Source organism: Dicentrarchus labrax, unplaced genomic scaffold (assembly GCF_905237075.1).
Source record: "Dicentrarchus labrax unplaced genomic scaffold, dlabrax2021, whole genome shotgun sequence".
Taxonomy (NCBI): Eukaryota; Metazoa; Chordata; class Actinopteri; family Moronidae; genus Dicentrarchus; species Dicentrarchus labrax.
In genome coordinates, this window is record NW_026136719.1 from 35,055,051 (window position 1) to 35,076,611 (window position 21,561).

The 21,561-nt window shown below is 40.0% G+C and overlaps 2 protein-coding genes across 3 annotated transcripts in view; one reads left to right on the forward strand and one right to left on the reverse strand.

The window, feature by feature from the left end:
* kbtbd13a (kelch repeat and BTB domain containing 13a) overlaps positions 1–21,561 on the forward strand; it is a 388,109-nt gene that overhangs the window by 200,129 nt on the left and 166,419 nt on the right. The gene's annotated exons all lie outside the window — the stretch shown is intronic.
* Positions 1–21,561, reverse strand: part of vstm2b (V-set and transmembrane domain containing 2B) — a 104,133-nt gene that overhangs the window by 46,325 nt on the left and 36,247 nt on the right. Inside the window, exon 7 of one of the 2 annotated variants that reach the window (XR_007881008.1) lies at positions 15,648–16,140. The exons of the other annotated variant lie outside the window; for it this stretch is intronic. The gene's annotated coding sequence lies outside the window, so the exon portion shown is untranslated. Of the gene's footprint in view, positions 1–15,647; positions 16,141–21,561 lie in introns of those variants that run through there. 2 annotated transcript variants of the gene reach the window in all.

Below are 21,561 nucleotides of genomic sequence, written 5' to 3' on the forward strand. Positions count from 1 at the left end.
ACAATTTTTTTTCCTGAGTTTAGAGAGCATTTGAAACAATAGACGCACTATTCCCTTTATTGAGAGCTTGATTTAACAGAAACAAACATGACCGGCTTGTTTAGTTCAATCAAGTTTTACTTTGATCTGTGTTTAAGACACTGGGAGATAATGGACCTGGTACAGTAGATAGTTGAAGATGGGGCATGTATGTGCGGGCCATGGGAGTCAATTGCAGGTTGGAGGTTCTAGCGGGAGCTCGAAGTATCTTGATAATTCAGAAAAAAAAATTGTCTGAAAAACAGGAGGGAAAAAATTACCACGAAAAACAGAAAGAATTACTCAGAAAAACAGAAAGAATTACTCAGAAAAACAGAAAACAATTACTCCGTAAAACAGGAAAATAATTACTCAGAAAAACAGGGGAAAAACTAGTCAGAAAAACAGGGGAAAAAAACTATTAAAAAACAAACCAAAAGAATTTTTTTTTTTTCAAGTGAATGCAATACGCTTCTGTACCAGACAGAAAAAAAGGGAAGACTAGGAACTGAACATATTTTCTTGTGAGAGATGCCATTCCAACTGAGCAACATTTTTCTCACTCCATGATTGACTGGGTTTAGTAATGGTGACATATAGTGTGTTATCCCTGGGATATTATATAATAATACAATGCATCACTAATTATGTCATTTAATTTTTGTTACCCTGTATTATTTGTAATATACTGTTTCGTAATATTATGTTTGTGTGTAATTGTGCAATTGACATAAAACTTTCTTCTGGGGGAGGTCGAAAAAAAAAAAGATTAAAAAAGAGATTTTATCTCAACTGCATTTTTCCCTTTAATAAAAGTTAAATGATAAATATTATCCAGACATTTTTTTCACATTTTCCACTCAGGTTCTGAAAATGTGCATAAAAACAATGGAAACAAACTGATATATCAAAACTAGAAACAAGAAAAAGGCCTATCAGCTCCTATTGTCACAATTGTATCTGTTGTTTTTTGTACTGGATCATGTATTTTCATATGTATCAAACAATCTGAGAGGGAATTGGGAAAAAAGGGAAAACGTTAAACACATTAGAGTGAGTACACTAAACAAGTGTATCAGTGGAGCACAGTGTACAGATAGACAGATTTATGTTCCGTTGTCTTGTGTTAAATTTAACATTAATCTGTTAATGTATCGTCATTGGAATATATCACATTAGTCGTGAGGCAATACCAGAAACAGAAACTGTGCCTCCTCTGTGTTGCTTTACTTCCTGTCTTTGTATTTTCCCCTCCATTTTTTATTGTTTGCCCCGCCTTTATTGTGTTCACCTGTTCTCGTTAGTTTCCCTCTCACTGTATTTTGCCTATGTTTCATTCCCCCTGTACCAGTTTGTGTTTGTTCCTCCTTGTAACGCAATTTTCATTTTGTTGTGTTGTGTGTTACCCTAATGTTTGGAATACTACCTGTTTTCTGTTTGTTTGTGCTGCCTGACCTTCTGTGTACCAACCTACGTCCGGCAAGTAAAGACTGTGTATTTCTGTATAAGATCCTGTCTACTGTCATGCATTTGAGTCAAGTTGCTTGTGTTTTCTTTATTGTGTCTTAACAGTGCTAAAGCCTCATGGACCAGCACTCACAATGCAGAGCAGGCTGGACTGGAAGTCGTGCTGCTGAGGACTTGCCAATAATATCAGATATGCACCCATATGGGGTTTCTGAGTCATATAGTATATATGAGAGTCAATCAGAAGATAATGCAGAGTAGTCTTGAATGGGAAGGAAGCTCAATTTAAAAAACAAAAGAAAAACAATTAATACCTCACTAGAATGAGTACAAAATCTTGTTGTTACCATATTCATTTTGAGTGTCATGTCTCTCTGCAACATATTGTTCAGCGTTGTTATCTGAACATTTGGTTATCCAATTGTTCTTCAAAAGTGTTCATCAGCTAACTAACTTGCAGTTAACTGTTTACCATTTATGTGTAATCCCTCAATATTGAAATTCTTAATTAGAATAGCCAATAATAAAATAATTGTAATAAACAAGAGTGATATACTACATCTCTGTCTTGTGCCTCTTCATACATTAAATTTTGGGCTGGTGCCTTCTAGAAGGGAAACACAGCTCTTAATGTCTGTGTGTAACATAATCCTATCTAGAAACTGGTTGCCAAATCTTCCGTACGTTTTCGTAGTGCATCTATAGCATTAAGTATGGACTCCATTGATGCATTTGTGGGCTTGGATGTACCGTTTGCTTCCTTCTCTATGTGGGCTTTTTCTGGAGTATTTGTTGGCATGGTGTCTCCTCTGTCCCGTTTGTTGGAGCTAGCAGTCTCCATTGTTGTAGCATAGCTATGCATCCCACTGTCTTCAGAAACATTATTTTTAAATGTGAGAGATTTTGCTGTTGAAGGTTTCTTGTTTTTGTTAATGTTTGAGGCTAAGTTCGTTAATGAAACCTTAAATGTGGATTTTTTGTCGTCAAGTATAACATCAGGACTGAGTTGGTGGAGCTCAGCATGCCATCCAACCAGAACACCCGATTGCCTGTTTGTTAACTGTATCCTGGTTGAATTTTAAATGGTTCCTGATCGTGTACTTTACTGCTGTTTTGAATGAATCATGATTAGCTGGTCTTTAAATACTTACCATTTGGTCTATTGTTAGTTGAATTTTCATTGGCCGATTGTTAACTGCCTCCTGATTTGCCCCATTGTTAACTGCCTCCTGATTGGCCCTATTGTTAAATGCATCCTTTTTGGCCCCATTGTTAACTGCATTCATATTGGCTCATTGTTGAATGCATCCTGATGGGGAACTTGTTAAATGCATCCTGAATGGCTGATTGTAAAATGCTTTCTGATTGGCTGTTTGTTAACAGCCTCCTGATTGGTTTATTGTCAAATGCTGTCTGATTAGCTCATTGTTGAATGCATCCTGATGGGGAATTTCTTAATTGCTTTCTCATTGGCTGTTTGTAAACTGCCTCCTAATTGTCTGTTTGTTAACTGCCTCCTGATTGGCTGTTTGTTAACAGCCTCCCAATTGGTTTATTGTCAAATGCTTCTTGATTACGAACTTGTTAAATGCTGTCTGATTGGCTGAATGTTGAATGGATCGTGATTGGATAATTGTTAACTGCCCCTTGATTGGTTCAATTTTATATGCTGTCTGATTGTCTGGTCATAAAATACTTCCCGTTTGGGCTACTATTAAATGCTTTCTCATTGGCCCTTTGCTAAATGAATCCTTATTGGAACCATTGTTTGCTGCATACTAATTGGGTACTTGTCAAATGCACCCTGATTTCCTGGCTGTTACGTGCATCCTGATTGGTTTATTTTTGAATGCATCATGATTGTTAAATGCTTCATGATTCGCTGTTTGTTAACTGCCTCCTGATTTGCTGGCCTTTGACCGCATCCTGATTGGCTGGCTGTTTAACCGCATCCTGATTGGCTCCTTATTAAATACATTGTGATTGGATTATTGTGGTTTAATTATTATTATTTATGGTTTAATGTTAAATGCTTCCTGACTGGCTCATTGTTAAATGAATCCTCATTGGAAGCGCTTTGAGTGGTTGGACGACTAGAAAGGCGCTATACAAGTACAGGTCCATTTACCATTTACCATTGGCTGATTGTTAAATGCTTTCTTATTGGCTGATTGTTGAATGCATCATGATTTGCTGATTGTTAAATGCTTTCTGATTGGATGGTCTTTAAATACTTCCCATTTGGTCAATTTGACCACATCCTGACTGGCTGGCTGTTTAGACGCATCCTGATTGGCTCCTTGTTAACTGCCTCCTGACTGGCACCATTGTTAACTACACCTTGATTGGCCCCATTGTTTACTACATTCTTATTGGCCCCATTGTGTTTGGTCTATTGTTAATTGCTTTCTCATTGGCTGTTTGTTAACTGCCTCCCGATTGGCTTATTGTTACATACATCCTGATTGGCTTATTGTTACATACATCCTGATTGACTCAGTGTTACATACATCCTGATTGGCTGTTTGTTAAATGATTCCTGATTGGCTGTTTGTCAACTGCCTCCCGGTTGGCTCATTCACAGCAAAAATTGGGGTGTTGAAATTTCAGGGTTAAACATTCCAGAGATGATTTTCACTCCCAAATTGTAATTTTGACACTTTCTGATTTAAATGTTGTTCAGAGTTATTTGACAGAGTTGATAACGTCAGTGTCAGCAAACCCTCTCTGCTGTTAGCCCAACTCCACATAGATGTAATTAACATCTCAGCCCACAGAAGAAACGCATTTCACTTTTTCGATTGGAGACACTCATGCAAGTATTTCTTGAAGTAGTAGTCAATAATGTGTTAATCAATATCTTCTTTCTCAAAGGTGGAACAAGACTTTACTCTATTTCAACCTTAGTCATGCTACAGTTTGGAGGATCATCTCTGCAACTAGCAGGGTCAACAACCATACATTCTGGCTGTTGGGCATCAGAAGGACTGGATCGACTTCTACATCACCATGGATGACTGTGCATTGTTTAACACATGAAAAGGCAAAAATAAAAAGATTTTTTCGAAAATTATTGTGATTATTGTAATTAATTGTTAAATTAATATTAAAATTTTTGCAGTGTAGATTTTACACTAGCTGTTTGTTAACTGCATCTTGATTGGTTTATTGTTAAATGCTGTCTGACTTGCTGGTCTTTAAAAATTTCCTGTTAGGTCAATTTTTAAATGCTTTTTCATTGGCTGTTTGTAACCTGCATCCTCCATTGTTTATTGTTTAAATGCTTGCTGATGAGCTGATTGTAAACTGTGTCATGATTGGTTGAATTTGAATTTAAATGGCCCATTGTTAATGGCATCCTTATTGGGAACTTGTTAAATGCATCCTGATTTTTGCCTAATTAGGGAGCAAGCCAGTATCAACTGGGAGGTCCCTATTGTTTTTGGTATGTTTATTATGGACTGAGCCAGTATCAACTGGAAGGTTCCTTTTGTTTTTGGTATGTTTATTATTATTATTTCTAAGCCTCTTTCACTGTACTTTTGACCCCCTGAACATATACATCAGACTCATTTTATTTGGCAAAGTTGTCGGGCCTGGTGTAATCTTGGATATTCTATGCGTCACATTCAGGTCGGCCACTAGGAAGGCCACTAGGAAGGCCACTAGGTGGCGCTACTTTTAGGCAAAGTTCGATAGGCTTATAACTCCCGCATCGTTTGTCGCACATTCAAAAACCTTATATCCACGCGTTTGGTGAATGGAGCTGCGTCTCCCCATATAGGCCACGCCCACTTCCACCTAGATTTTTTTTTCCACTAGAGTGCAAAATGTCCATAAACTACGTTTTCGTGTTCCATCCATGCGCTTTTGTCCAATTTGCACGAAACTTTGCAAGTAGCATCTGGAGACCATCCTGGCAAAAAAAGTAATTCAAAGTATTTTGATATTTCAAAAGATAAGCACTTTATAAAATTAGCGCTTCCTGTTGATTTTTCGTCAAAAAAGGAAGTGGGGCATTTCTCCACATTGGCATGTCCGATTGACACAAACCTTGGGTCAGTAGTTCCGCATGTCTTCATTAGGCATTGTGCACAATTTCAGGCCATCGCCACAAGGTGGCGCTCTTTAAAATGAAGAAGTTTATATCTCCACATCGGCACGTGTGATTAAAATGAGACTTGGTACGATGATTGCCCATGGCTCCCTGAGGCTCACCTCAAAAGGAAAAAAAATCACGCCACAGGGTGGCGCTCTGGTGGCAGGGTAAATCACTGTGCGGAGACCATAATAGTTATGAATATGAAATTCACAGGACACGTGTAGACTAGTGCCTGTAGCTCACATACCAAAAATCGTGTTTGTCATGTTTATAGTGCCCCCTACAGTATTTCAACAAAGCAGCCCTGGCGCCACGTTTCAATTCAATTCAATTCAATTCAATTCAATTTTATTTGTATAGCGCCAATTCATACAGAAGTTATCTCAAGACACTTTTCAAATAGAGTGGCAATAATGGTAAATTCAATTTCTTTGTTTCAGCCACTACAGATGCCCAACCTCCCCCTTCCTAACACAAGATGCCAGGTCCTTTTCTGTTTTGTAGATTGTGATGTCTGGACTCGGCTTTGCACCTGAATGCAAGATCCTGCAGGACACCTCAGATGTGGAACACACCAGCGGGGGGTCGGCCCCGATGCTTGCAGTGGACAGAGGGGTGTGAAAGCACTTCCTGGAGGGCCAGACCCCTACAGCAGACAAAGGGGTGTGAAAGAGGTGGTCCTCAGGTATAAATGTTTAGATCTCCCCATGTTCAGGGTCTTTCTTCATCTTTGACCACTCGCGTGTTGATTAACCTTTTCTTTGCAAAGAAAATAAAACCTTTTTGGCCGGCAGAAGTTCTCTATTTCATTCTTCACCAGCAGAGAAATTTCCACAACACCGTCAAAGTTGGCCAGCTTGAATCAAATGTCAAGCTGTGATGCTGTTTCCAGCATTTCAAGGCTTCAATTTTAACTAACTTCTCCTACAGATTTTATCGGATTGACTTCAAATTTGATCACTGCAATCTAGTCACATTGGTCAGCAAAAGGTAAATATTTACTGTGCGTCAAAGGGCGTGTCCGTGGCGTGGTGCTGAATTTCCAAGTTTTGCAGTGAAGAATCTTGCTATGAAAGTGTAAGTCTTTTGCACGGTGTCTGAAATGTGTGACAATGTAGAGCAGTCTCCCAAAGTTTCCGCCGGTGAGGGCTTGGGAGCGGGGTGAAGTGGCGTGGCGCCCAAGTTGCATGGAGTGCGAGGTCCCGCCCAATGCTGCTTGCAGCTCTAATTGTCGATTGCATCATGACTGGCTGATTGTTAACTGCCTCCTTATTGGTTTAATGTTAAATGCTTCTTGATTGGGAACTTGTTAAATGCTGTCTGATTGGCTGATTGTCAATTGTAATTATTGGCTGGTCTTTAAATTCTTCCCTTTTGGTCTATTGTTAATTGCTTCCCCCGCTGTTTGTTAGCTGCCTCCTGATTGGCTCATTGTTAAATGATCCCTGGTTGGCTGTTTGTTACATGCTTCCTGATTGGCTGTTTGTTAAATGCTTCCTGATTGGCTGTTTGTTAAATGCTTCCTGATTGGCTGTTTGTTAAATGCTTCCTGATTGGCTTTCTGTTAAATGCCTCCTGACTGCATGTTTGTTAACTGCCTTCTGATTGGCTGATTGTTAACTGCATTCTAATTGGGAACCTGTTAAAGGCTGCCTGATTGTCGAATGCATCTTGATTGGATGATTGTCGAATGCATCATGATTGTTCAATTCAGTTCAGTTTTATTTGTATAGCACCAATTCATAACCAAAGTTATCTCAGGACACTTTTCAAATAGAGCAAGTCTGGACCGTACTCAAAATGATTTACAGAGACCCAACAGTTCCCACCATGAGCAAGCACTTGGTGACGGCGGCAAGAAAAAAAACTTCCTTTAAAGAGGCAGAAACCTCGGACAGACCCCGGCTCTAGGTGGGTGGCCCTCTGCCTCGACCAGTTGGTGTTAGAGGGAAAGAGGGAAAGAGAGAGAGAGAGAGAGGGAGAGAGATTCCTAAATTGGCTGATTGTTAACTGCTTCTTCATTGGCTGATTGTTAACTGAATCCTTATTGGCTGATTGTTAAATGCATCCTTATTGGCTCATTGTTAACTGCCTCCTGATTGGATAATTGGTACCTGCTTCCTGATTGGCTGATTGTTAACTGCCTCCTAAATGGTAGAATGTTAAATGTTTCCTGATTGGCTGATTCTTAAATGTATCCTTATTGAGCTGATTGTTAAATGCATTCTTATTGGGCTGATAGTTAAATACATCCTTATTGGGCACATTGTTAACTCCATCCTTATTGGGTAATTGTTAACTGCATCCTCATTGCCTGAGTCTTAACGGCATCCTAATTGGCTGTTTTTAATTGCATCCTGATTGGGTACTTGTTAAATGTATCCTGATTGGTTTATTGTTAAATGCTGTCTAATTGGCTGATTGTCGAATGCATCATGATTGGCTGATTGTTAACTGCATCCAGATTGGCTGGCTGTTAAATATATCCTGATTCGCTGTTTTTTTTTAATGCACCCTGATTGGCTGTTGCACATCACCAAGAACGTGTGTGGCAGTTCCTCGAAACTATTTCATATCCACTTTCTGGAAGTGAATTCACTGAATAATTTATGGATTGTTCATGTTATTTTGACATGTAATGGAATTTTATAATCTGATATTTTGTTTTGTAGCAAAATTATAATTATAGAACCATTAACTGTAATAGGCTGCTTATTACTCCAATTTGCTGTCATTGTTCAAATTTCTTAATATCTTTTTTAATATTTCCAATTCAATTCAATATAATTTATTTGTATAGCACCAATTCATAACAGAAGTTATCTCAGGACACATTTCAAATAGAGCAGGTCTAGACCAAACTCCTTACAAAATCATTTACAGAGACCCAACAGTTCCCACCATGAGCAAGCACTTGGCGGCGGCAAGGAAAAACTTCCTTTTAAGAGGCAGAAACCTCGACAGACCCTGCTTCTAGGTGGGTGGCCATCTGCCTCTGCCAGTTAGGGTGAGAGAGAGAGAGAGAGAGAGGTAAAGACAGAAGGACAGAGGTAAACAGAAGGACAGAGACAGAAACAAAGGTGCACAGCAACAGCAGTACCAACAACTACACTAATAGTAGTGACTGAAGGTGATGATAATGATGATTATGAACATGAAGAACATGATGACGACGATGACAACATCGACGGGGGACAATAAGGAATGATAATGGTAGCAATAGTAACTGTAGTAATAATAATAATAACAATAACAATTAAAGCTACACGCAGCGATGAACGGGCCCTTGCACTCGGAGCTTGTTGGGGTGTGCTGCAGCCGCGTCACGTGCCGGCGTCACACGTGTGGCCCACAACATGAAAATTTCACGGAAATCAGATCATAATCAACATGCAGCGCTTACTTCCTGTTGCCAGTAGGTGGCAATATCACTATATCTGAATATTGTCATGTAGATGTGTTCAGTGCGGGACTCTTATCAGATGTGAAGTTTCATTGAGATCGGATCATGTGCAATGAAGTTATGACAACTTCCTTTTTCATGGCGAATCGTCGAAATTGGATGCCACGCCACGGGCACGCTGTTCGACGGAATGTCGTAAATAGCACAACTTTTAATCATGAATGTCTTTAGATTGCGCTGATTAAATTTGAAGTTGACCCGATAAATTCCCTAGGAGGAGTTCGTTCAAATACAACGTGTGCAAATTGCCGAAAATGACCACAGAATTCAAAATGGCCAACATCCTGTTGTGCTTGGGTAATGGGTCCAAGTGGCTTTTTTGCTTGTCCGATCATGATACACATGCGTACCAATTTTCGTACATGTCGGTCATAGAAGTCTTGGGGGCTGATTCTGAGGGGGCGTGGCTAAGCAATTTTGCGACGCCAATCTACGGGACCAAGACAATATCCTAGCCTTCGCCACAACTGAATTTTGTGCAAAGTTTCATGAGGTTTCAGGCATGTTTAGCCTCTAAAAAATTGTTCAAATATTAACACAAAGGCTGATTGCCGCCGTGTCGCCATGGCAACGAAGTTCTTCAAAAATTCTTAAGATTCATAAGGTGTCATTGTCGATCGGATCATGTACGCCGAGGTTATGACAAAATCCCTCTTTCATGGCGAAGGTTCGAAATTGCCACGGGACGCCAGGCCACGTGCAAACTACTGTTCGATGGAATGTCGTAAAGAGCACAAATCTTAATTGTGAAAGTCTTTAGATGGCTGTGTCCAAATCTGAAATTAATCCAATAAATTCCCTAGGAGGAGTTCTTTCAAATACTAAGCGCAAATATGAAAAAAAAAAAGACCACTAAATCCAAAATGGCCAAATCTTCCTGTTGGGTTTGGGTCCAAGAGGCTTTTCTGCTTCTTTTATCACAATACACATGCGTTCGGATTTTCATACATGTTGGCCTTACTTGCTCCAATTCATTAAAAATATATATATATATATTTTTAAAAAAATAAAAAAATAAATAGTTTCTGTGGTTATTAAGCATTTAAAAGTTTTGTAAAATAAGAGGTTAATGTCTTGTCAATGTTAGCGTCATATGTCCATAAATGTTGTACCACAGAAAACACATCCTATGCCCCGTATATGTTGACAATTACTAGTAAAAAAAGCTTTACTTGGCAGTAAAGATACAGCTGCACAGTAAATACTGTACACAGTTTGAAAGGATGACAAAGTATAAATCTATATTTGAGTCATATCAGTTTCAAATGTCAGGATGTGTTTTGCTGTTTTACAGTCAGTTTTACAGTCTCTGTCTGTCTGTGTGTGTGTGTGTGTCTCAAATATCTCTGCAGATCAGGATCAGACTGACCTGAAAGTTTCAACATGGCTGCAGTGTGGCTTAAGGGTGTGCAACGTCGGCTTTGTTTGGACTACAAAGATACAGTTAATAAATTATTTCATAAATTATTTAGAATTCCGCTAGCATTACCATAGCCACCATAGCCACGTGTGCACCAGAGCCAATCACTGCAGAGCCCTAATGTGTAGTGATTGAGATCTGACCCACCAAACATCCTGGAAAGTGACGAAGTTATGTTTTTCACTCTAAATTACATAATTATACATAATCACCAGCAGTAAACTGGACGCTGTCTGACTCCCTTACTCGCAAGACAGAGAATGTTTTCTGTTGGAAAGTAAACTGATGTCTCGGTCCGGGGGGTTGGCGGTCACGGTGATTTATGATCACAAACACTCCGTGAGTTTTTCGCCGGTAACAGAAGCTGTTTTTCGGGCAGAAATGTAACGGAAGATTTGGAAGGACAGACAGGAAGACAGACGCTTCTTCACGTACAGCTGTGGTATTTTTTTTCCTCATGTAAGTTGCTAAAGACAGTTACAGTTACTACATTACTGTTGTTTGGTCCTGTAATGTTGCTTTGTGGGACATTTCTCTGTATTAAGTTGAGTGAGAGACCTGTGCAGTTATCAGACTCTGACCGACATGCCCTCGCTCCGCGCCGTCAGCTTATCCGTTCACACTATTTTGGTAGTTTTTTGGTAGACCTGCATGTATTAGGGACCCTGCTTTTATTGCAAGTTTTACAGTAGTTAAAATGACTTTAAACTCCTACAGTAATAGAATTTAACATATAATCCACAACATCTGGTATATTAGTAAAACAGTGAACACTGTACTGCACGATGACTACTTTTACTTTACATATTTAAAGTACATTTAGATCAGGGGTGCCCACACTTTTTCGGCTTGTGAGCTACTTTCAAAATGACCAGGTCAAACTGATCTACCTACATTAAAAAATGCTAAACATATTGAAGTGAAGGAAGGAAGGAAAGGACCTTGAAACTGTTCAGTCAGTCCAAATTTCTTTATTTCCCTTTTTTTCCAAGCAGTGAATCAGTGCAGCTTATTTACAGTGAAGGTCAGCTTGGCCCAAACTAAAGAGAAAACAACAAACAAAATAATAATGAAAATGAATGGAAACAACTTAGGAAAAAGGTAACTAGAGGTATCAAAAATAACCAACTCTGCTCAGGGCTATACCCCTTTTAAACTGGGGCCCCTGGCAGCTTCCTCCTACCACAGGATGCAACAATTAAGATAACAACAACAATAACACATTCATTTATCTAATACCCAATAGTTAAGTTTTATAGGTACAACAGTAGAAAGAACTCACTACAGATATCAAAAGAGTAAAATAGATCCCAACTGTTCAAAATCTCAAAAAATCACAAATCTCCCAAATACCTCCTAAATCTCCCCCTCGTCTATGGTCGTTTTATGGCCAGGTTCCCCCAGGAACCTGACCATAAAAGTTTGCCCAGTCCTGGGTGCAATCTAGAGGAGAGGTGAGAAACACAAATTAATCAAATGGAAAATGTTAAAACACAAATATTTTCTTAGGCTTCCTTTCAGATCTAAGGTAACACAAATGCAAACATACTACAATTTCCCTGACCATGTTTCAACCCAACATCTGTACTAATTACCAAACCCCAGACACCTGCCGGCTAGATGGTTTGTAAAAAGTGGCTGAGGTGGACAAGCACTTTATGTTGTGTCTCATTTAAGTTACATGTCATGGGGCATCCCCATGACACATATATTTATTTATATATACTGAGTACATACCTCACGCTGATGACTTGCACTGAATAGAGTCAGCCAGGGATGCGTAGTCCGGACAGCAGCTGCTGATAGCCAGCCTCACGCACATTTCCAAATGATCATCAGTCATAGCGGAACGGTATTTGGATTGAATCTTCATGTGGGAAAAGGCTGACTCACATAAATACGTAGAGCCGAATATAGCAGGCAAGGAGGTAGCACATTTCCTCTGTGAGTAAGTTCCAAATCTGTCCATGAGCCCTCGACTTGAGCTCAATGTCAGCTTGTAGTGTCAGGATCTCATCCTCCACTCCAGACAAGTTCAGGTGAAACATTGTTGCAATTTCTGATGCAAGTAAATCCTCATCAGCATCCTCCCGAAAAGGGAGTCTTGAAACCGTTTGTTAAAGTCTGACAGAAGGTTTTCAATCTGCTCTGTGTAGCGTCCACTGTCAAGTTGCGCACAGGCCTTCCCTTGCCTCTCCAGTTCTGATACGAGGTTCTGGAAGTTTGCCAAATCATGGCGCTGCAGCTTTGAGCCCAGATGCGGCATTTTTTGTTTGAATGCATTAACTTTGCAATAAATCCATCCGAGAGGCCAACCATCGCGGGCGCACCATCCATGGTGATGGACACCAATTTCCACACTGGGAGCTGAGTTTTCTCAATAAAGTTTTTAAAAGACTGAAAAATGTTCTCTCCCCGCGTGTGTTCTTTCATGGGCAGTACTGTTAACAGCTCCTCTTTTGCAATCTTATCGGTAAATACCATACGAATAAAAATGCACAACTGGGCTGTGTCACTCACGTCTGTAGATTCATCCAATTGCAGTGAGAAACACTTGAAGTCTGCTATATCCCTCCAAAGTTTCTGGATCACATCCTCACCCATTGCTTCACAACGACGTGTAACTGAACTTCTTGACAGCTGGAGAGATTTGATTGAAGATACTATTTCTGGTTTGTTTTTAAAGTCTTGAAACAACGATTCAGCCGCTTCAACGAATGCCTCTTTTATCATCTCTCCGTCTTGGAAGGATTTCTTGTTTTTAACGAGGACGTGACTCACCCGGAACGATGCTTCTGTGGCGGTCTCCGCTTTTATGGTAAGCTGTGAGAAAAAACCTGCTGTCTGGACAACTGGGATTTTAGTTCTTTCACCTTTCTCCTTCTCAGTTAGCTTTTTGGAGGGAAGTCAGTGTCGTAGCTTTTATGAAAAGTAAAAATGCCACTCCACATTTCCCTTCTTCGGGAATAGCAATGGTAGACTTGCAGATGAGGCAAACGCACTTCGAATAGGACATTGTGAAAAAAAAGTCCTCCACCCATTCCGTATGGATGTGGTAGGTTTTGGGCTTTTTACTTGGTCCAGCGCCCCACTCATTTTTATACCATTTCTTTCTTTCTAACTGGGAAACTCGCTAGCTTGCTGAAATTTTTAAGTAACTGCCGCTGACGAACGCGCATGCGCGCTGACCGGTGTGTCAGAAACGGTCAGACGTTAGAATGGTTGTCCTGTATGTCAATCAAGTGACAAACGTTATAGTGAGGATGGATGATAGGCTGATGTCTATTTTTTTTAATGCCATGCGATCTACCCACACTACCTTTGCAATCGACCGGTAGATCGCGATCAACATAATGGGCACCCCTGATTTAGATGATTATTTAAAATGTAATTATGTGATCATTGTAGCCTTAAAGTGTCTTGTGAGTGTGATTAAAAGTCATTATCATTTATTCTTAAATACTTTTAGATGCCACGTGGCAAGTCCTTCCGTTGCTCTGAGGCTGCTCGGAGGAGAGAGGCAGGGTGACATCCGGTTGACGTGGAACCGCAGTAGCCTAATCGTGACTTTGTTCCTCGTAAGTAGTGACACATTTTATTCATTCAACTATTTTGCCTATATGTGTAAGGTGTGTATGTGTCATAATTAATTTGCAGTGGTTTATTAAGTTTTATTTTGGTGTTTGTTTTTCTGTTTTATAAATAGGCCGTTGCACTGGTACACGCCATCGTGTGAGGACATGGCCAGTTTCAGTCACGGGATGCCAACACAAACTGGTCATCCCAGCTGAGTCTCCTGACAAGAAGGTAATTTATTTTACAATTTATAAACAAAATATCTGCTCTGGTGAGTGATTAGTGATTTTCATTCTAAAGAAATTCCTTCCGTTCTTATTAGGAGGAGCGTCCCATCTGCGCTCCATTGCAGATGGGATTGTGCCGATGCCAGAGGGAATGCTTTCCTTTGGTGTCATGTCCACACCGGGGGCCTGTGCTTCCGACCTGAGGACCGAGTTACGCAACACTGTTGCACCTCGGACCCTGGATGCAGTCTGCATTATGGCCCCCAGCAACAACCTGACAGCCAGTAGGACCCCCCTTGAGGTTATTGATTATATTGTATTTACTATTACACCTTTGGTACTATGATTAATTTGATTCCATGAGCTATTACAGTATAATGTACATTTATTTTAAAGGTTATGATATTTTGAGGAAAAGTACTTTATTAATGAACAACTATGGTCTTTGGCTTGGACTTTGTACCATGTCTGACTGTTGATCCTGATCTGCAAGAGCACATGCATCAAGAGTTCCATCGAGTGGCAGCAAGTGTGGGTAAGTTTCAAAAAAATATTTTAAAAAACTGTTTGAATTAATATTATTATTATTTTGTCGTTTCTATCAGTCTTTCGCAGTTGTTTATGCCATACCATGAAGATGCACAACTCAAACCAGCAGGTTTTGAGATTTATGAGCAGTTTTACAATCATGTTCGTGTCAGATTAGGTGACGGATTACAATTAGTAAAGACGGTAGTTGATTTGAATAGAGGCAAATTTGAGATTGATGCCGATATGTTGGGTAATATCCAAAATGACATTGATATTGATGGTGTTGCTGAAGATGCCTGGTGCCAGCTTTGCCCAGAGCAAGAATTGGGACATTAAGAGTGCATAGACTTGCTTAGAAATGAAAAACAAACAGTGGATGAGCACATAGAAAATATACCAGATTTAGCTGTTAGTAGGGACCAAGTTGCACATTTAGAAAAGAGAAAAAACATTCTGTGCAGAAGTGACGGTCTGGAGTTACTTAGATCTCTAAATGAGACACAGATATGTATTTTTTATCAAGTTAGACAGTGGTGTTTAGATAAGGTAATGGGGAAAAAGCCAGACCCATTACATGTGTTTGTTACAGGTGGGGCAGGGACAGGTAAGAGCCATTTGATAAAGGCTGTTCAGTATGAGGCTACGAGGTTGTTGTCGACTGTGTCTCATCATCCGGATGATGTTACTGTTTTGCTAACAGCTCCAAAGGGGATAGCTGCGCACAATTTACATGCAGCTTCTATTCACCGAGCATTTAGCATTGTGTTACGACCCAGCTCGATTTGGGGAGCAGTAACATATAATTGGAATTGGAAAAAGAGATGGAATACAACAATTGACAGGTTCAGGTTAAAATCAGGTGTTTTAATTAATTAAGGAGAGTGTGCTTGCACAATGAAATACAACAAAGGAGAGGCTATACAGGTGCTGACAAATAACTAGTACACAAAATGAAAATGACTGGATAATACTGAAGAACAAAAAGAGATCAGCACCCATAAGCTTACAAACTAGAAACAAAACCAAACTAGCAATGGCTGAACAACTTAAAGGGTCACAAAAGATACAAAGGCACTGGCTGAATCCACTCAGATAACAGCCAGGCAACACTAGAAAGCACAAACACTCTAACACAATGGTGTGCAACCAACAGCAAGGCGAACTGATCACTAGTTCACAGCCGCCCTGAACTGTGGACACACAAGCTATTTAAGGGCAGCTGGGGTTGATTGAAGTCTCCTGATTGGTAGCTTCAGTGGACTTGCAGCCACACCAATCACTGAAGCCAGGGGACAGCAACCAGGAAGTAGGCGGTCTCTGCTCCAGAAGACCAATCCTCAACAGGGAATCACATGAAACACCATAATGAATATACACTAAAGCGGCGGCCGTAACAATTGGTAAAGATGTATGTCTACCATACATGCCTTTGGGTGGGGAAAAGGTTAATTCTTTACGTGCTAAATACAGTAGTTTGCAGATTTTGATAATTGATGAAATCTCCATGGTGGATCATAAGCTCTTGGCTAACACCCATGGAAGATTACGGCAGATAAAACAATGTGTGGTGACTATTCCCTGTTTGGAAACGTTAGTGTGATTGCGGTAGGCGATTTTTATCAGTTGCCTCCCGTTAAAGGGAAACCACTGTATGTAGATGGTATGTGATTTGTGGTCTAGCTTATTTAAGATAGTGGAATTAAAAACTATAGTTCGTCAAAAAGATGTATATGCAGAGTTGCTGAACAGGGTTAAAACACATTCAATGGGTGTGCCGATGTTAGATGGTGATATAGATATATTAAAACGTTGCGAAACTGGTGAAGTCTGCTCAGCTTTACACATTTTTGCTACAAATAAACAAATAAATGAGCACAATATGCAGCAGCTATTTAACATGTGCGCTGAGCATGTGACAATATTTGCTCAAGATTTTGTTAACAGCATGAAAACTAGCAAGCTTGATGAAGGGACAGCATAGCAGAACACATAATACGTGTTTAGATGAGGCGCTTCTTTTGGGGAAGGATGCCCGTGTCATGCTAATTAAAAATATAGATGTAGACGATGGTTTAGTTAACGGCTTGTGTGGCAATGTAACAGACATAGTTTATTGTAACAAACAAAAGTTTCCTGAAACTGTGTTCATAACATTTGATGACCCTGACATTGGTGCACAGAGGAGGAAACGCTGTGCGAATGCTTTAGCTGTAGAAATGGTGTCTACTGGTATTGAACCAGAAGAAGAAGAAAGGGTCACAAACACAGGTGGAATGCATCAGCAATTTCCCCTTAAACTTGCATGGGCTTGTACAATACATAAAAGTACAAGGCATTACCGTAGACATAGCTGTTGTGTCCCTTAAAAGAATATTTGCACCTGGGCAGGCATATGGTGCTTTAAGCTAGGTTTGGAATTTGTCAGGTTTGGTTATTAGGGATTTTGAAGAGAAGGCCATTTATTGTAAGGATAATATTAAGGATGTAATTGAAAACATGCCTCCCTTCTTGGTTGAAAATATGAAAAGGCACAGTACACATACTGGCGGCTGTGGCTCAGAGGCAGAGTGGGTCGTTCCTTAATCAGAAGGTTGTGGGTTCGATCCCCGGCTCCTGGTGCCCCATGTCGAAGCATCCTTGAGCAAGATACTGAACCCCAAATTGCTCCTGATGCCGTGCATTGGTGTGTGAATGTGTATGAATGTTAATTTCTGTTAGATGGACTTTGCCATCACTGTGTGAAAGGGTGAATGTGGCACGTACTGTAAAAAGCGCTTTGAGTGGTCGGAAGACTAGAAAGGCGCTGTACAGGTCCATTTACCATCAAATGTGCAAGATTTGAGCAAACGTATCAGATTAGGCGTTGTGTACACAGCATTTGCAGCTTAACTGTATTGCTGTTACAGAAACATGGCTGCCTGCAGGTTCCTCTGTTGAAACTGTAGATATAGATGGTTATACTTTCCATAATCATCCTAGAAGTTTATCTTGCAGTAGCAGCAACCCAAAATTAATTGAAATACAAGGCCAACAATGTGGTGGTGCTGGCAGGTGCAGTGCAGACAATTTGACATATAATGTTCTCCAAACACTAAATGTAGATTTAGAATGTTTGGTTTGCAACTGCACTGCACAAAATATATTGATAGCAGTTATTTATCGACCACTATCTGATCTCATGACTTTGTTCAAACAAATTGATTGGTTGGATCTGAAAAGTAACACAATTGCTGTCATGGGAGATTTTAATGATAATATTTTGAATTCTTGTGTATGTGAAAACATCACATTATGATGTACAATCACTTGTATTGCCAACATATTTCTGTGACCACGAGGGGATTGTTTGTTCTTTTACACCTAGGACTATGGACACTTTGAACAGGTATAGAAAAGCATTCTATAGTTGTGTAATGTGTAATTGTGTTAATGTAAACAAATATTTTTTTTTTCTCTGTATTTATATGATGTGTTATATGTAATATAAAAACAATTTTTTTCTCTGTATTTGTGTTTTATATAATATAAAAACATTTTTCCTCTGAATTATTGTATGTACTTCATATCTATATATAGAGCCTGTCTCTCTCTCTCTGTGTTTCTCTGTATCCCCCCCTAAATAATGGTTTCTTTTTCCTGCATTACAAAAGCATTTATAAGACAAACATATTTTCAAACATTTAGCTCATAGCACTTTTTACAAAATATATTTCAAACAGAACTACATACATAGTTATCCACATCAAGTAATAAAGTAATGTACAACTATGCCATTATTTCAAATGCTGGCACTAATATGCTATGGATAATGCAGGTTTTGCTTCACCTTCCATGTAGAGTCAAAAAGCAAAAGGCTCTGGTAATGGTACTCCTGGTTTACTGGGATGGGGTTCGATTCCCTGCAGTGCCCTGCTAATTGTTTTGACATCTTCATGAAAGCAAACAGTTCTCTAATAGTTAATTGTTTCTAATAATTGTCACAAATAAGTTTTTGCAAATCAATACTTTTCTACTGTTTCCAGTTTTTCTTCCCCGTCCATCAGTCTCCTGTCTTTTATCATTCTCTGTGTGTGTCTGTTTGGGTTTTGGTGCAATGTCCCTCGTGCTGCAATCTTTTGCACACCTGTGAGTCATCCACCATTCAATACTTTTGAGCAATTTTTTGACTGTACTGACCAATTTTGAAGTAGATCTGATAAATTCCCTAGGAGGAGTTCGTTCAAATACAACACGAAAAATCACAGAAAATGAGAAAAAAAATCAAAATGGCTGATTTTGATGCCACGCCACGGACACACCCTTTAATGTACATGCACAAATAGAACAACTTTGGTTGACTGTACTGACCAATTTTGAAGTAGATCCGATAAATTCCCTAGGAGGAGTTTGTTCAAATACAACGCGAAAAGTTCGCCGAAAGTGAAAATGAAAATCAAAATGGCCGACTTCCCTTGGGGTTTGGGGTATGGGTCCAAGAGGCTTTTTTGTACGTCCCGGCATGTTACACGTGCCTACCGAGTTTCGTACATATTGGTGAAACGTGGCGCCGGGGTTGCTGTTTTTTTATCCTGTAGGGGGCGCTACAAACACCACTCTACACATGCCCTGTGAATTTCAGATTCATAACTATTACGGTCTCGGCACAGTGATTTACCATGCCACCAGAGCGCCACCTAGTGGCGGATTGCTGACACAATTTTTAGCGAGCCTCAGGGAGCCATGGGGAAGCATTGTACCAAGTTTCATTTTAATCACACATACCGTTGTAGAGATATGAACTTCTACATTTTAAAGAGCGCCACTTAGTGGCGATGGCCTGAAATTGTGCACAATGCTTAAGGAAGACATGTGGAACTAGGGACCCAAGTTTGGTGTCAATCGGATATACCAATGTGGAGAAATGGTCCACTTCCTTTTTTGACAAAAAATCAACAGGAAATGCTAATTTTATAGCGTGCTTATTATTTGTAATTTCAAAAATGTTCAAATTACTTTTTTTGCCAGGGCGGTCCCCAGGTGCTAGGTGAAAAATTTCGTGCAAATCGGACAAAGCGTGTAGGAGGAACATGAAAAAGTAGTTTAAGGACATTTCGTGCTCTAACGAAAGAAAATTATAGGCGGAAGTGGGCGGGGCCTACATATGAAGATTCAGCTCCATTTACCAAACGCGTGGATATAAGTTTTTTAAATGTACGATAAAATATGCAGAAGTTATTGGCCAAAACTGCAAAAATGCAGTCAAAGGGGGCTAAAAATAATAATGGGTAAGAAGAAGAAGAAATCAAGCAAAAACAATAGGGACCTTGCCGGTCGCTGGCTCAGTCCCTAATTAAAGCTGCAAGCAGCGTTGAACGGGATCTCGCAACCTGCGCACGTCGGGATGTGCTGTGGCCGCATCACGTGCCGTAGTAACAAGTGCGGACCACAACATGAAAATGTCACGTAAATCAGCTCAAAATCGCCACGCAGCACTTATTTCCTGTTGCCACTAGGTGGTGCTATCACTATGTGTTCAGGGCGGGACTCTTATCAGACAAGTGAAGTTTGGAGCCGATTGGACAATGTCCTCTCAAGTTATAGCGAATTCGTGTTTTGTGGCGATACATCAAAATTTCCCACCACGCCACAGACACGCCCCCTCACCACAGTCAACACATATCAACAACAATGTGTCTTGCATTTTATGAGTACATTTCAGCTGGATCTAATCATCCTGCTAGGAGTAGAACCTGAAAGCATAAAACGTGATACTTCCTGTTGCCAAAGTTCTTCATTTTAAACAGCGCCACCTAGTGGCGATGGCCTGAAATTGTGCACGATGGCTAAGGAAGACATGGGGAACTAAGGTTGGTGTCAATCGGACATACCAATGTGGAAAAATACTCCACTTCCTCTTTTGAATAAAAATCCACAGGAGGTGCTAATTTTATAACATGCTTATTTTTAGAAATATCAAAATTCTTTCAATTAGTTTATTATTAGGACGGTCCCCAGATGCTACGTGCAACATTTTGTGCGAATCGGACAAAGCATATAAGAGGAACATGAAAAAGTAGTTTACGGACATTTTGTGCTCTAGCCGAAAAAAAACAAGGGGGGTAATGGGCGTGGCCTATATGGGGAGATTCAGCTCCATTCACCGAACGTGTGGATATAAGTTTTTTGAATGTGTGACAAACTATACAAAAGTTATTAGCCTAAACGCACTTTAAAATATAACACGTGATACTTCCTGTTGCCAGTAGGTGGCACTCTGAGTATTACTGAATATTATCACATAGACGTGTTCAGGGCGGGACTCTTATCAGACATGTGAAGTTTCGTTGCAGTCGGATCATGTATGCAGAAGTTATGACGAATCCCTCTTTCATGGCCAAGGTTTGAAATTGGCTGCCACGGGACGCCACACCACGGGCACAATGTTGGACGAAAAAAACTGAGGAGCACAACTTTTAATGGTGAATGTGTTTGGATGGCTGTGTCCAAATCTGAAGTCGGTCCAATAAATGTCCTAGGAGGAGTTCGTTCAAATACAACGTGCGTAAATCGCCAAAAATGGCCACAAAATCCAAAATGGCCGACTTCCTGTTGGGTTTGAGGTATGGGTCCTTGAGACTTTTCTGCTTCTTTTATCATGATACATATGCGTAGCAATTTTCGTACATGTGGGCCTTACGTGTCTTGGGGGCTGATTCTGGGGGGTGTGTCTTAGCCTAATAGTAATACATTTTATTTATAGAGTGCTTTTCTAGTAACT